The sequence below is a fragment of the Muntiacus reevesi genome, chromosome 16 (genome assembly GCF_963930625.1).
Source record: "Muntiacus reevesi chromosome 16, mMunRee1.1, whole genome shotgun sequence".
Taxonomy (NCBI): Eukaryota; Metazoa; Chordata; class Mammalia; order Artiodactyla; family Cervidae; genus Muntiacus; species Muntiacus reevesi.
The window spans coordinates 15713988-15731531 of record NC_089264.1 but is presented as its reverse complement, the minus strand read 5'-3'; the positions used below and the strand labels follow the sequence as shown (position 1 = coordinate 15731531).

Here is a 17544-nt window from a genome sequence, read left to right as displayed (position 1 = left end):
AAGGGTGGTGTCATCTGCATATCTGAGGTTATTGATATTTCTCCCGGCAATCTTGATTCCAGCTGTGCTTCTTCCAGCCAGACTTCAGCAATACATGAACTGTGAACTTCCAGATGTTCAAGCTGGTTTTAGAAAAGGCAGAGGAACCAGAGATCAAATTGCCAACATCTGCTGGATCATCAAAAAAGCAAGAGTTCCAGAAAAACATCTATTTCTGCTTTATTGACTACGCCAACACCTTCAACTGTGTGGATCACAATAAACTGTGGAAAATTCTGAAAGAGATGGGAATATCAGACCACCTGACCTGCCTCTTGAGAAACCTGTATGCAGGTCAGGAAGCAACAGTTAGAACTGAACATGGAACAACAGACTGGTTCCAAATAGGAAAAGGAGTACATCAAGGCTGTATATTGTCACCTGGCTTATTTAACTTATATGCAGAGTACATCATGAGAAACGCTGGGTTGGAAGAAGTACAAGCTGGAATCAAGATTGTCAGGAGAAATATCAATAACCTCAGACATGCAGATGACACCACCCTTATGGCAGACAGTGAAGACGAACTTGCCTCTTTACTGGTATACTTGTTTTCAAAGCACAGAAACTACACAGGAGCCATATCAGTGAATACAGTCCTTTTTCTGCATTCTTTTCACATTAACATAAGATGGAGACTCATGCTGGAGAAGACTCTTGAGAGTCCTTTGGACTGCAAGGAGATCCAACCAGACAATCCTAGAGGAAACCAACCCTGAATATTCATTGGAAGGATCAATGTTGAAGCTGAAACTCCAAAACTTTGGCCACCTGATGCAAAGAGCTGACTCATTGGTAAAGACCCTGATGCTGGGAAAGATTGAAGGCAGGAGAAGGGGATGACAGAGGATGGCATGGTTGGATGGAATCACCAACTCAATGGACATGAGTTTGAGCAAACTCCAGGAGATGGTGATGGACAGGGAAGCCTGGCGTGCTGCAGTCCATGGGGTCACAGAGTCGGATACAACTGAGTAACTGAACTGAACTGAACCTCCATTTTAAAAAGTACATGATATGTGAAAGTTATTTAGCCTCCTGGGGGCTCATTTATCCCATCTATAAAACTGGGCTAATAGGTTATTGTAAGGATTAACTGAGATATCATGTGAAAAAACTTAATGCTTGATACGTGGTATAAAGCGTATCAGCTCCTACTTTTATTATTTTCTGGAAGACTATGGAAGAGCAGCTGAGGAAGTGACAAGCTACACTTACTCTCTAGAAATAAAGAGGTAAAGATAAATGACCTTCAGAAGCATGCATAAAAAAAATGGGATATTTCAAAGAAAGAATGCTAATAACAAGTTTATGCTTTAAGCATTACATCCAGTATCCTAAAAACTCCCCATTCACCTCAAAATATACTTTATAGATTGCTTTTGTTGTTGGCACTAAATTTGTCAACATAAGGAAGCCAGGAAAGAATATATTGATAATCTAGGGTGAAAAATAATAATAATAATCTAGGGTGAACCTTCAAAACTAAATGGGTGCCTCCTGACCAGTCAGCATGACCTCAGTCCACAATGTTTACACCCATTTACTAGTAAATACTACCTAAAAAGATATTCTTGGGAATTCCCTTGCAGTCCAGTGGTTAGAACTTGGTGCCTTCATTGCCATGGGCCCAGCGGAGTGCCCCCCTCCCCAAAAGAGGTATTCTCTGAGGAAAAACAAATAAACAAATGAGTTTTCACTGTGGAAGACAGGGTAAAGATTATTCTCAGCCACAGGAAAAGTGACATAAAAATACAGACACAAATCTTTTTCTGTACAGTTGAATTACATGTTTGCTCAAGTGAAAAACAAGTAGCAATTTTGGTTATAAACCAAACCCATGACTTTTATTGTGTCAGCCTTTTGGAAATTCTTTGAGAACCTTAACTATTGTACTTCAAGCTTATTCTGCATTATGTCTTAATTAGATTAAACTACATCACTTGAATCTGAGATCATCCTAAATCACATGATGAAAAAGTTAATGAACCCAAATGCTGAGCTACAGCTCTTAAAATCAGATGGGAAACATCTACAGAGTTTTTGATGGGTTTGTAAAAACTGTCCTGTTAGTCACCTTTCCAAATACACTATCAGAAACCTTCATCTATCTAGCCCTAATGGTAGCAAATACAAGCCCAAGCTCTCACTCCTATGACTGACAAAATAAGAGGGCTTAATACATCAGGTTAAATCCCATATTTACCCATTATTTGAATAAAAGTTTTCCAAACCTATAATACACAAAAATTCTTTTCACATTAAAAACATTAAATGTTCTTTACTATTCAACTGTATCTATAAGGATCTAAAAATGAAAAAAAAATCAAAGAAACTAGGAAATAAGCCAATTTTTAAAAAATATTCAAAAAAAAAAAAATATTCAATGTCCCTGATCAAGTTAAACAAAATCCCATTGTCAGTTTTCAGCATAATAGTCAAACAAAAGAAAAATTTCACACTTCATATTTTTTTTAATTTAGTCAGTACAGCTTTGTATATGTCCTCTATGGATAACACAGTACAAAACTACCTAAAAGACCTTTAATCAAATTAGACTTTATCTGAGGTTTGGATTTAGCTCATATTGTCTTATTTATGACACCCATTCATCAAGATTATTTTCTTAGTATGGAAAAATTGTGCATTGTAAGACAGATTATCTGGGAGAAAGAAATCTAAAACTTTAAAATGCCTAATTTAAGTTACCATAAAATCTGGACTATAAGTAAATCATTACACTGACTGAAACTCACCTTGAAACATGTTTTAAAAGGTGTGAATATCTGCAGTGTATTACAAAGACAACACTGTTTTAACAAAGCTCAATTATTTTCACCACAGATAATAGCATATGCATGAAGAGACTGGAGTGATCAAAGGATGTCTGTCTGCAGTTATTTGAACTTTTTTCCCATTGTTTTTTCTTTTCAAGGAACTGTTACAACTAGGGTAGGTATCTATGCACATTTAATCATAATGTTTGTATATACTTTATGTTGCAAATTACTGCTTTTGTGAGGTCATAAGTGGTGACTACTGTCCTAATAAAGCATATAGAACACATATAAAACAAAAAAGTGATAGTGATAGTCACTCAGTAGTATCTGACTCTTTACAACCCCATGGACTCTAGTCTGCCAGGCTCCTCTGTTCATGGAATTCTCCAGGCAAGAATGCTGGAGTGGGTAGGCATTCCCTTCTCCAGGGGATCTTCCTGACCCAGGGATCGAACCTGGGTCTCCTGCACTGCAGGCAGATTCTTTACCGTCTGAGCCACGAAGGAATACTTACATGCATAAACCACCTCTGGAAAGATTATGCAAGAAATAGGTTACTATGATGTCTTCTGGAGAAAAGAGCAGTTTTTTAAGAAAAAATGCTTTTTTTAGCTTTATATTCTTGTACAATGAACCTGTGTAACTCCTTCAAAAATAACAAACTATTCTGAAATGAAATAAGAGGAGTCAAAGACATGCACAAATTTAATACTGTTTATGTTTATGTAACAGAAAAAGATTAAGAGTCAGTCATGATAACCTAGTATGTATGAACCAGAAAAGGTATTTGCTAAATGGGACTACTTCCACTGCTCGGGAGAGCAAATCCATACATCCAGGCCTCAGCACAAGGCTGGCCTCCGAGCGTGAGGTGGCTTAACAGAAGGTACCCAGTCTCTGAGACCTGAGGGTACCCCTCATTAAGGAGACCACCTCCTCTTGGTTCCCTCTGTCGGGCGAGTGCAGGATCCTCCGTTTTTGTCTCGTCACAACAAAGATTTGGAGTGACGGACATTAAAGCCCCCAGGCGTGTCACAGTTCTCGGGTCTTGGACAGACTGTGTTACAGCTCTCAGGTCTCGAACAGACCATGTTATAGCTCTTAGACAAATCAGTGTTACAGCTCTACTTTATTTAGAAGATAGCAGGAAAATCCATCTTCGTGGTGTGAGGGCACGTTGATCCAAAGACGTGAAGAGAAGAGCGCTCCAACACGTGGGGGTTGGTGTGGGGGAGACAGCAAAAGAGAGAAAGAGCGCATGAGCACACACATGCGTGGGGGAGAGAGAGAGCCCTTTGGCTCCTCTTTTGATATGTTTTTTCTTCCCCCTGGGCCTGCCCTATGCAAATTGGGCTGAGCCAGGACTGCTGTTCTACCTGAAGCCCTCACTCCGGTCCTCGGACCTTCCTTTGTTCTATTTTCACAGGCTTTTCCCTTCCTTGTCTTTTAGCCACTGCCATTTTGGACTCCTGTTTTCTATTCTAACTACCTAACACCTCCTTCATGGTGACTCACCATGTTGCCCCTTCACCATCCACATAAATCTGTAGAGAATTAAGGGGTAGGACCCTCTCCTGGAACCTTCCCCTAGAGGATGCAGTCCAGCCCTGCTTCATGACAGCTCAGGCATTTAGAGCTACTTCTCCAACTCTTCCCAGTTGGTGCAGTGCTAAAGAATCCACATGCCAATGCGGGAGACACAGGTTCAATCCCTGAGTTGGAAAGATCCCCTGGCATAGGAAATAGCAACCAGTTCCAATATTCTCCCTGGAAAATTCCATGAACAGAGGAGCCTGGCAGGCTACAGTCCATGGGGTATCCAAAGAGTTGAACATGACTGAGAACACACACACACACTCCACTCTTGACCTTTTTCTCAGTCTTCCCTGTTTAGTATTTATACTACACAACACCAATGGTATATGTGAGCAGGCCCTTCTTGCACAAAATTACATTAGTTCATTTACTTGGTAAATATTTACCAAGACTCTGCCATGTGTCAGGCTATGTGTTAGGCACTGAAAATTTTATGGAATGTAATTCTTTCAATAAAAACTAGAACTTAAAGACCAGAGGCATCTACGACTTGGCCACCAAAAGTATTATATTCCATTTGTTTAACACCTTCCTATGTGACAACATGATGTTAGATGCCTACTATACATTGTTCTTAATTCTTAATGGATGTTAACATATCTATTTTATGAATGCGAAAACTGAGGTTGGATGGATTTCAGTCATGTTCCCAAGGTCAAACAGTTGGTAAGTGGCTAACTCAGCATCAGAGCTACTTCTATCTGGTTCCAAAGCCTAAGCTCCACTCACTGGCTACACCACTGCTGCCTCAGTGAAAAATAATCAACTTTCTTATTTGCATTAATTTAGAATATAGTGCCATTTTCTTTTCCATTTATTATTTTTACTCAAAAACACTTAAATGCAAAATTCATAATAACAGAAAAGCAGAAGCTAAAATGTAAATTTAATGAAGGCAAATAAAATAATGTTGGCTGTTAAAAAAAGCTGGGAGAGAAAATGCCAAATTTTATAGTGCACTACATTCTATAAAATAGAACCCAACTGAAACTGACATCACTTCCTCTGGCCTTCTTTACCCTTTGGCCTTAAATAAGTGGCTATTAAAGAGAATAGTCTTTTTTTTTGCTAAAATAAATTAAGTGAATATAGCTCCTTCATTTGTGTGATGAAACACCCCCAGGAGGCCAACTATGTCAACTTCTACCTTGTCTTCACAGTCGTGTGAAAATCCAATCTACCATCTTGGATTTGGTCTTTAGAGGCCTAAATTTTCAAAGACTCTGTAATTCATTATATTAAATATTATTGAATACCAGTTACATGTTATGAACTGTGCAAAAGAGAAATTTGACCAGAACCTTTCTAGGGAATTCTTTATGTAAAAACTTCAACCCTGGACATCATAGTTATTTTTCATACTGATAAGTTCCTTTTTACTTCAAATTTTAAGATGGGACTTAGAACCTGGGGAGAAAGCATATAATTTTTATAGTGTTCATGCTAAACTTTTTCAAAGAATCAGCAGGGAGGTGGGGGGAGCGGTAACTAAATCCTTTCAAAATTCAATCAATGTTTTCATTGTAAAGACTTCTTTCCTGGAAGTCTTCACTCAGTATGCAGGGCATTTTTGTAAATTTTTGAAAAGTTGGGTTAAGAATCAAGAAGCCTCTTTCCAATTGTATCACAATGAAATCATGGAGTTTTTCTTTAATGTGTGCAACAGTGTGCAAATGAAAACCACTTCCTATATGCCATTATTAAAATATATCACATTCTTCCTCTCCTTACATGGCCAAATTTTAAGCAAGTATATACTTTGGAAATCATTTAATCCAACTCCATAATTTAAAGGATATAGAAACTAAGGTAATCATGAGAGCATTATCTAGGATTAGCCAAAAAATCTTTTTTGTAACATGAGTTCATTGATATTTGTGTTACCTGACTCTTCAAAAAACTCTTTAAAAGTAGAGATTCTCCATCAAATGCACACTAAGTATACACTATGAGGGAAGCACTGTGTAGACTAGACAGGCCCCCAAATAAATAACTGAGATGTGGCAAAGTATTACTATGAGAGCAATCTATCGAAATCCTCAATAGAGGTTCTAACTATTCCCAGAAGACTTGGGGGGAGGCATGTGATCTGGACTGACATTTGAGCAGGTTTTGAAGCATAAGCAGGCAGAGATGAATAGAGAACATTGCAGGCAAAAATGAGAAAGCAAAGACACAAAGCAGAAGCCAGCATATCTGAGGGAATGACAGACTATAAGCACTGTGTCAAGTGGGATTCATCCTAAAAGCAATGGGGAGGGCTGTCCTGGTGGCTCAGTGGTAAAGAGTCCCCCTGCCAATGCTGGAGACACGGGTTCAATCCCTGACCTGAGAAGATCCCAAGGGCTTGGAGCAACTATGACCATGCACCACAGCTATTGAGTCTGGCTCTAGAACCTGGGAGTCGCAACTACCAAAGTCCATGCGTCCTAGAGCCTGTGCTCCAAAAAAGAGAGTGGCCTCCCCACTCACTGAAACTAGAGAAAAATATCTGAGCAGCAAGGAAGGCCTAGCACAACCAAAAATAAAGTAAGATTATTTTTAAAAGCATGGTGAGTGAATGGAGATATTTAAGCATGACATAAGATTTGCATTTTAGAAATGTCCTCATACGGCCTTGTGAAGAACCACCAGAGGCAGAGAAGATGTAAAGGCTTGGGTAATATCTGAACTAAGTTCCAGACAGAGAAGATTAAGAGACATTAGATGCCACACATTGGATTACTTCCTTTGTAACCCCACCCAGCTCACCAAAATACTCCAACCTTACCAGAGTCTCAATTAATACAGGAAAAAAGATTATTGTAATTGTCTGAATTACTAAGTCAGTAATTTGGAAGTCTCTAAGTCTCCAAGTTGGAAGACTAAGAAGTCTTCCAACAAAAAATAATGAGATTTTTAAACACTAATCGTAAGTTGATTTTGTAAGAAATATATCCCCAAATTTTTACTAAACTAAATGCTAATAATTGAGATTTCAAATTTACCTCAAATTTGCCAAGTACCACAAAGAATCTTATACCGTCTTGTGGAAGAACCAAACTGGCACTGAACTACACCAGCAAATTGGGCTGGTAAATAATCATTAATATACAGAAAATGAATGCAACTTTCGCATTTCTTGCTTGCCAGAAGATAATAATACAAGTTCTCAAAATAATGTGTTTTCATATGATTATTACTTCTGAGTAGATGTAATTAGTTGATTGAAAGCAATTATGTTTGACCCAATGGTTTCCAATATTATCAAAGGTACTAATGGCCACCTTTCTTGGTGTGTCAGCAATCTTATTTTAAGGAAATTATTACTCTGTGCATTAGCAGAAGACCCATCCTAGTAATCAGAAAAAGAACAAGTTGAAACCTCCAACTTGGGCAAGTGGCATTACCTCTGGGTCTTGGTTCTCTTCTGTGCAAATTGTGATAATAATGCCTGTCATACCTGTTGTCCAGGTTGCTATAGAGATCAAATGAGTATAGAAACAAAGAATTTTTAAAGGACATTTCTTCTTTACATGGCAAAACCCAGGATTACCTGACACACAGACCCAAATCCTCTTTCCTCCATATAGCATATAAAATCAGTACCACTAACCTTCAAAATCAATCATGTATCATGTGATGCTTCTTTGTATTTATACAACACGATCACCAATTTTTCAAAGTATATTTTATTTTCCTGTCAATCAGATGTTTTATTTTTTTCAATTTGAAAAAAAGTTGACAATCAAAACTCAATTCAAAATCTGCTTTTCTGATTCTTTAATTAAAAAATAATTTTCTATGTAAAGATTATTTTCATATCAAAGTTCCAATTTTGGTTATAACAAAAAGAGATGAAAAGAAAAATATACAATTTAATAAGATTCTAATCAATTAAACCAATATTACCCTTTTTAGCTTCAGACTGGTTTACAGAGGGAGAAGTCATTTCCACAGATTAACTGACAACTATGGAAAGCAGATTATCTTTCATTTAGTGAATTTATATAAAATTCTTTCATCTAATATTTTATATTAACATTGTTGAATATGTGGGAAATATGCCAAGCCCTAAGGGACAGAAGCAATCACATGAAAATGCTAGAAATTATCTTTCCGATTAATTTCCGTTAAAACAAATAGTCTAAGAATTCAAAGAAATATACAAAATTATCTCTTTATTTGTAAAGCTAAATTAAGTATTTAAGACACTTGAAAGTATAAATGAAAAATCCATATTCTATGTATAACTGAAAAATTACGACTAAAGTCAGCAATTAAAATTGGTATAACAGATATTTAAGTAGCTTGGTACAGTACATATGGTTATGATCCTTAAAATTGTCTAGAAATAATATACTGTGTATCTTATATAAAACACAGATGATTAACTTTCTCTATGAAAATTTTCAGCATGCGTTAACACAATAAAAATCATTGATTATATTTTACCACAAATAATTGAGACCCAGAGTTATTGAATGTTGAACTTTCCTATGACTGTGTTTAAAATACGTTAGCTTTTACACGGAAGGTACATGTATACACAATGACCCTCTTTATGGAGCCAGTGTTTCACTAAATCCCTTTTTGCCACTCTACAAAAGGGCAAGCTTAGCCTACCAACAAAACAGCTGAAAAGAACAGTAGCAACGAGTAAATGTCCCCCTGCTGGGTCTATAAAAAGTGTCGGTTCCCATCATGAAGAAGGCGGGCAAGTAACATGGTTAGGAGCAAGTTACTACTGGGGCTATTGTGCATTGTGCATGATCTGGAGCAGAGAAAACCATCTGTCCTTTCGCCCTGAGAAAGGACCCCTGTGAGCCTCTTCTCATGGACCATTACAGCATCCGTCAACCCTAACACTGCACAGGCTTTGAACTGATGTCTGTCTGTCACAAAAGTTCATCACTGACCACTTTTCCCCAGAGGTTTCATGGGGTTTAGGCTGAGGTGGCCAACCACGACCTAACAAAAAGATTAGTGTGTCTGGACACAAAGCAAGATAGAGATATGAGGGACCCTCTTTGTAATATCCTGCCACACAGAATAGAAAACAGTAGATGTAGTCAACTACAGAATATGCAGAGGCGCCGGAGGGAGAAGAAAAGAGGATTTTGGAAAGGGACTCTGTCTTCCTTGGAAACAAGTGCTCTTTACTGCCAACAGGCATTTTCCTGAAGAGTTGTAATAATTCTGTCTCTTTATATAAGAAATATTAACAGAAAAGACAATTTCATTCAACCTCAGGCAAAATGAAGAATAGAGTGCAATGTTAGGTTTCTCTCTGTAAAGTTTTATTTTAGAAGGCAATCACTGGTAGAGCTATAGAATTATAACAGGCCCTGGGGTTTGTCTACACACCACCCTGCTGCCAAAGCGGTAAACGCCTTCCTACAAAACCTCTGACAGGAAGCCACGTGAGGGTTCTCTTCCTTTCAGCCTCCCTCCTCTGGGCTAACTCCTATACACTCTCCAGTGTTAAACTCAAAGACAATCTCTTCTCTAGTCTTCCCTGGCTCACTCTTCTCTGCATACACTGCTCTCACAGAATTGACAACATTTAACTATGCTTATTACATGTGTCTCTTTTTACTAGATGATAAGCTCTCAAGGATAAAGGGGCTTCCCTGGTAATTCAGCTGGTAAAGAATCCTCCTGCAAAGCAGGAGACCCAGGTTCGATTCCTGGGTCAGGAAGATCCACTGGAGATGGGATAGGCTACCCACTCCAGTATTCTTGGGCTTCCCTGGTGGCTCAGCTGGTAAAGAATCTACCTACAGTGCAGGAGATCTGGGTTCAATCCCTGGGTTGGGAAGATCCCCTGAAGAAGAGAAAAGCTACCCACTCCAATATTCCGGCCTGGAGAAATCCATGGACTGTATAGTCCCTGGGGTCCCAAAGAGTTGGACATGACTGAGCAAATTTCACTTTCACTTTTCAAGGATAAAGATTATATCATATTATTGCATATACCTAAGACAGTGCTTGACACATAGTAGGCAATTAATAACTATCTGCACTGTCATTCTTGAAATCTCCCCATGATGGACAGCCCACCACAGCAAAAGGAAGCTACTTTTTTAAAAATTGAAATGTAGTTGATTTACAATGCTGTGTTAGAAAGGAAGCCATTTTTAAACAACCACGTTGTTGGGAGTGGGGTAGGTACCAAGATTTACTCCCTGTTAACTTCTTCCCAGATCCAAGTTCTGCCCTGCAGTTCTAAGCAGACATGGTCCACCACACATCTGACAATAGCCAACCTGCTTCCTTAATATCACTACCACCATCTCTGGCTCTTGTCTTTTACAAGCTAAGTGTTCCTATTTTCTTCTGCTGTTTTTCCTTTAAGATAAATTTCAGATGTTAAAAAATATATTTTTTGATGTTTTTCATCCTCATTGCCTTTCATCCCTCTAGAACTGCTCTCGTTTGTCAGTATTTTCTTCAAAACTAAACAAAATATTACATGCATGGTTCAGTCTGTGCATCACACAGGAGAACTGCTACCTACTTGTCCCAGGCACAAGTTACAAATGCAGCCTTATATGTTCCTCTTCACCTTCTCCTTCCACCTGTGCTTCTAAAAGGGATGATTGAAAGCTTCAGTGGGATTAGCACCTCTGTTTTCTCCATGACAATATATTTTACCAACCAGACAGGAGACCCCTGTGTAAAGTCCATCATCATTCACACATTTGTACTAATTTAAAACTTTTCTAAAAAGCCCCAAATGATAAGCAGTTGCTTCGAGTAATTAGCCTGATTGAAAGACAAGAGCCAGGAGTGGGGCAATAGAAGGAGGAAGGGAAATCTTACTGATTTCCCCAGTTTTGAAAGATAATTTCTTCTCAAAGTATGTAGCAAGTGAATTGGATTTTTCCTGTAATAAATATCAGAACAACGTCCCAAGAAAATCTGGCTTCCTACACTTCAATAACAAGTAAGAGTCTTTATTGAAAATATTAACACATAGTTCATACAGAAATTTAACTCAGTAGTAAATATCTATACCTTGGAAGTCTTTCATAGAACTTAGATCATTTCCACATATATGATTCTACTTCTGCAGTTCAATATTAGAGTTTTTCTGGCCCAATTAATATATCTTATCATTAGGTTACACCACGACTTGCATGTGAATATTTTCTCAATTCAATATGAGCTGTTATTTTAATGAACTTGAGCTGAATCGGCACATCAATCCAGGCCACCTCTCTGCAAACACAATAATAGAACTTGATCTATTCAATTTCAAACCCATTATAGTCTACTAGTCAGACAGAATGCAACTATGGAGCTTTATAAATGTAAAATGATTATATCTTCTGTCTAGCACTCATATATCATATATGTTAAAATAGTATATTGAAGTAAATATTTGGCAGCTTCATCAAAGAAAAAGGCTGGATGCCTTAAATTTTTTTTTTATTTAGTCCTATAATTTCTTGGGAAATGTTTTTTATGTTCTTTCTATGAAAGTTACTTTATAGAACTGAATGGCCATTTATCAGTTCTTACAGAATTCTAAAGAACTAAATATACTATCATACATATAAGAAATGCATTTCTCATGAAAAGTTACAATATGCTACACTGAGTATCTAGGTCTGGCTAATTATGAGAAACTGCCTTCCCTTAATGAGGTAATTAAAATAAGAATATTTTCCCCAAGGACTACTTTTCAGTTTCAATTCTGTTTATGAAGAATTTGGTGACTTGGACAAGGGGTTCACCTCCCTTGAAGAACTCTCAACAAATGATTTCTTTTGAGAAAGTAAACTAATCCTCCAATTTGTTACAACTGGTTTAATGTTTAAGTTTAAACTCTTTTAAAACAACAGTTATGAGATTTTCATAGTCAAGGACCAACGAATTCAATTGATTTAGTGTTTAGTCATTAAGAACGTAATTTTGTGATTAAAAAAAAAAAAATATATATATATATATATATATATCTCAAAGTTAAAAGCAAACTATGAGTTCTTGAAAAGTTTTTAAAAAATATATAAAAGCAAATAATCTAATATAAAATATATGTTTAAAAACATGTTTTCTAAAGAACAGACCACTTATGAAAAATCCTACAATTTAGGGCTCAGATATGAATAGTCAGGTCTAATAAAGAAATCCCAATTTAATTGGGATTGATGCGGCACTGAAAGATGTGGCAGGGTCTAGCAGCTAGCAAAGGGTCTACATCATCTTATGAGGAAGCTACTTTTCATAGAGCCCTTCCACAAACTGATCTATACCCCACTGCTTCAGAGCAAGCATATTCTCACAGAAGCCTTCAGAACAGAGCCAACGCAAAAACACTTCCCTCTTTGGTGATGATCCTTTTAACAACAGCCTGAATAATCACACTGAGATTCAAGCATTTGCATTGACCTTAAACTGTTGTCTTTCACACAAGTGAATGCTCACTCTCTGGGTCTGCTTTAGGACCAAAGAAGACGCACAAATATTAAACACTTCAACAGGCCTGAACGAGGAAGATAAAAATATGAGCAAATTTTAAGTATTCTCTTCTCTTTACCAAAGTGCATTATTCTATGTTGAAAAGATATTTTAGGATGAAAGACAACCCAAATGTTTATCCATTGACAGTCTTGTTTCAATTATACATCCATTCAGCGGAATTCTATTTAGCTGTTAAACCAACAAAGGATGAGACAGTATTGCCTATAAAATATTCTTGCCAGAAATGCTTAACCTGAATCTTATCAATTTTAAAGGAAACACAACTTTTTGGCTCCACAAGCAGCACCATGGCAATTGGCAAGAACAAAAGCCTTATGGAAGGCAGAAAAAAGGGAGCTAAGAAGAAAATGGTTGATCTATTTTCTAAAAAAGATTGGTAGGACGTGAAAGCACTAGCTATGAGAACTGTGGAAAACACTAGTCACAAGAACTCAAGAAACCAAAATTAACCTCATGGCCTCAAGGGTCATGTTTTTGAAATAAACCTTGCTGATCTGCAGAATGATAATTGCATTTAGAAAATTCAAGATAATTACTGAGGATGTTCAGAGAAAAAAAACTGCATGACTAACTTCTATGGTATGGATCTTACTTATAAAAAAATGTACTCTAGGGAGACTTTAATACCCCACTCACAACTATGGATAGATCAACTAAACAGAAAATCAACAAGGAAACACAAACTTTAAATGATGCAATGGACCAGCTAGACCTAATTGATATCTATAGGACATTTCACCCCAAAACAATCAACTTCACCTTTTTCTCAAGTGCACACGGAACCTTCTCCAGAATAGATCACATCCTGGGCCATAAATCTGGTCTTGGAAAATTCAAAAAAATTGAAATCATTCCAGTCATCTTTTCTGACCACAATTATAGGAAAAAAATTGTTAAAAATTCAAACATATGGAGGCTAAATAACACGCTTCTGAATAACCAACAAATCATAGAAGAAATCAAAAAAGAAATCAAAATATGTATAGAAATGAATGAAAATGAAAACACAACAACCCAAAACCTATGGGACACTGTAAAAGCAGTGCTAAGGGGAAGGTTCATAGCATTACAGGCTTACATCAAGAAACAAGAAAAAAGCCAAATAAATAACCTAACTCTACACCTAAAGCAATTAGAGAAGGAAGAAATGAAGAACCCCAGAGGTAGCAGAAGGAAAGAAATCTTAAAAATTAGGGCAGAAATAAATGCAAAAGAAACTAAAGAGACCACAGCAAAACTCAGCAGAGCTAAAAGCTGGTTCTTTGAAAAAATAAGCAAAATTGACAAACCATTAGCAAGACTCATTAAGAAACAAAGAGAGAAGAATTAACAAAATAAGAAATGAAAAGGGTGAGATCACAACAGACAACACTGAAATACAAAGGATCATAAGAGACTACTACCAGCAGCTCTATGCCAATAAAATGGATGACTTGGATGAAATGGACAAATTCTTAGAAAAGTGTAACTTTCCAAAACTGAACCAGGAAGAAATAGAAGATCTTAACAGAGCCATCACAAGCAAGGAAATCAAAACTGTAATAAAAAAAATCTTCCAGCAAACAAAAGCCCAGGACCAGATGACTTCACAGCTGAATTCTACCAAAAATTTAGAGAAGAGCTAACACCTATCTTACTCAAACTTTTCCAGAAAATTGCAGAAGAACGTAAACTTCCAAACTCATTCTATGAGGCCACCATCATCCTAATTCCAAAACCAGACAAAGATGCCACAAAAAAAGAAAACTACAGGCCAATGTCACTGATGAACATAGATGCAAAAATCCTTAACAAAATTCTAGCAAACAGAATCCAACAACATATTAAAAAAATCATACACCATGACCAAGTGGGCTTTATCCCAGGAATGCAAGGATTCTTTAATATCCGCAAATCAATCAATGTAATACACCACATTAACAAATTGAAAGATAAAAACCATATGATTATCTCAATAGATGCAGAGAAAGCCTTTGACAAAATTCAACACTCATTTAGAATTAAAACTCTCCAGAAAGCAGGAATAGAAGGAACATACCTCAACATAATAAAAGCTATATATGACAAACCCACAGCAAGCATCACCCTCAATGGTGAAAAATTGAAAGCATTTCCCCTGAAATCAGGAACAAGACAAGGGTGCCCACTCTCACCACTACTATTCAACATAGTGTTGGAAGTTTTGGCCACAGCAATCAGAGCAGAAAAAGAAGTAAAAGGAATCCAGATAGGAAAAGAAGAAGTGAAAGTCTCGCTGTTTGCAGATGACATGATCCTCTACATAGAAAACCCTAAAGACTCTTCCAGAAAATTACTAGAGCTAATCAATGAATATAGTAAAGTTGCAGGATATAAAATTAACACACAGAAATCCCTTGCATTCCTATACACTAACAATGAAAACACAGAAAGAGAAATTAAGGAAACAATACCATTCACCATTGCAACAAAAAGAATAAAATACTTAGGAGTACATCTACCTAAAAAAACAAAAGACCTATACATAGAAAATTATAAAACACTGGTGAAAGAAATCAAAGAGGACACAAACAGATGGAGAAATATACCGTGTTCATGGATTGGAAGAATCAATATTGTCAAAATGGCTATTCTACCCAAAGCAATCTATAGATTCAATGCAATCCCTATCAAGCTACCAACGGTATTTTTCACAGAACTAGAACAAATAATTTCACAATTTGTATGGAAATACAAAAAACCTCGAATAGCCAAAGTAATCTTGAGAAAGAAGAATGGAACTGGAGGAATCAACCTGCCTGACTTCAGACTCTACTACAAAGCCACAGTCATCAAGACAGTATGGTACTGGCACAAAGACAGAAATATAGATCAATGGAACAGAATAGAAAGCCCAGAGATAAATCCACGAACCTATGGACACTTTATCTTTGACAAAGGAGGCAAGGATATACAATGGAAAAAAGACAACCTCTTTAACAAGTGGTGCTGGGAAAACTGGTCAACCACTTGTAAAAGAATGAAAGTAGAACACTTTCTAACACCATACACAAAAATAAACTCAAAATGGATTAAAGATCTAAATGTAAGACCAGAAACTATAAAACTCCTGGAGGAGAACATAGGCAAAACACTCTCCGACATAAATCTCAGCAGGATCCTCTATGACCCACCTCCCAGAATGTTGGAAATAAAAGCAAAAATAAACAAATGGGACCTAATGAAACTTAAAAGCTGCTGCACTACAAAGGAAACTATAAGTAAGGTGAAAAGACAGCCTTCAGATTGGGAGAAAATAATCGCAAATGAAGAAACAGACAAATGATTAATCTCAAAAATATACAAGCAACTCCTGAAGCTCAATTCCAGAAAAATAAATGACCCAATCAAAAAATGGGCCAAAGAACTAAACAGACATTTCTCCAAAGAAGACGTACAGATGGCTAACAAACACATGAAAAGATGCTCAACATCACTCATTATTAGAGAAATGCAAATCAAAACCACAATGAGGTACCATTACACGCCAGTCAGGGTTGCTGCTATCCAAAAGTCTACAAGCAATAAATGCTGGAGAGGGTGTGGAGAAAAGGGAACCCTCTTACACTGTTGGTGGGAATGCAAACTAGTACAGCCACTATGGAAAACAGTGTGGAGATTTCCTAAAAAACTGGAAATAGAACTGCCATATGACCCAGCAATACCACTTCTGGGCATACACACCAAGGAAACCTGATCTGAAAGAGACAGGTGCACCCCAATGTTCATCACAGCACTGTTTATAATAGCCAGGATATGGAAGCAACCTAGATGCCCATCAGCAGATGAATGGATAAGGAAGCTGTGGTACATATACACCATGGAATATTACTCAGCCGTTAAAAAGAATTCATTTGAATCAGTTCTAATGAGATGGATGAAACTGGAGCCCATTATACAGAGTGAAGTAAGCCAGAAAGATAAAGAACATTACAGCATACTAACACATATATATGGAATTTAGAAAGATGGCAACGATAACCATATATGCAAAACAGAAAAGGAGACACAGAAGTACAGAACAGACTTTTGAACTCTGTGGGAGAAGGTGAGGGTGGGATGTTTTGAAAGAACAGCATGTATATTATCTATGGTGAAACAGATCACCAGCCCAGGTGAGATGCATGAGACGAGTGCTCAGGCCTGGTGCACTGGGAGGACCCAGAGGAGTCGGGTGGAGAGGGAGGTGGGAGGGGGGATCGGGATGGGGAATACGTGTAACTCTATGGCTGATTCATGTCAATGTATGACAAAACCCACTGAAATGTTGTGAAGTAATTAGCCTCCAACTAATAAAATAAATTTTTTTTTAAAATGTACTCTATGATCAAAAAAACAGCAGATCATGATTGAAGCTCATGTTGATGTCAAGGCTAGTGTTGGTTATTTACTTCATCTGTTCTGTGCTGGCTTTACTAAAAATCTCAGTAATCAGAGTCAGAAGACCTCTTACACCAAACACAGTAGAAAGACCTACTGAAAAAGTCTACAACTTTTCAAGACATTGCTTAATTTTTCTTTGTGATTAAGAATGCAACCCAGCAACTATAGATTATGATGTTGCTATGAATTGACTTTCTGTCATGACCTGAAAAATGCTGTCTTGAACAAATCACTGACATCAGCTTGCTGTATTTTTAGA

The 17544-nt window shown here is 37.1% G+C and overlaps 1 protein-coding gene and 1 pseudogene across 1 annotated transcript in view; one reads left to right on the top strand and one right to left on the bottom strand.

Annotated features, from left to right (window-relative positions):
* Positions 1 to 17544, bottom strand: part of COL25A1 (collagen type XXV alpha 1 chain) — a 502107-nt gene that overhangs the window by 459933 nt on the left and 24630 nt on the right. The window lies entirely within an intron of this gene.
* LOC136148101 (small ribosomal subunit protein eS1-like) lies at positions 13172 to 17382 on the top strand (annotated as a pseudogene).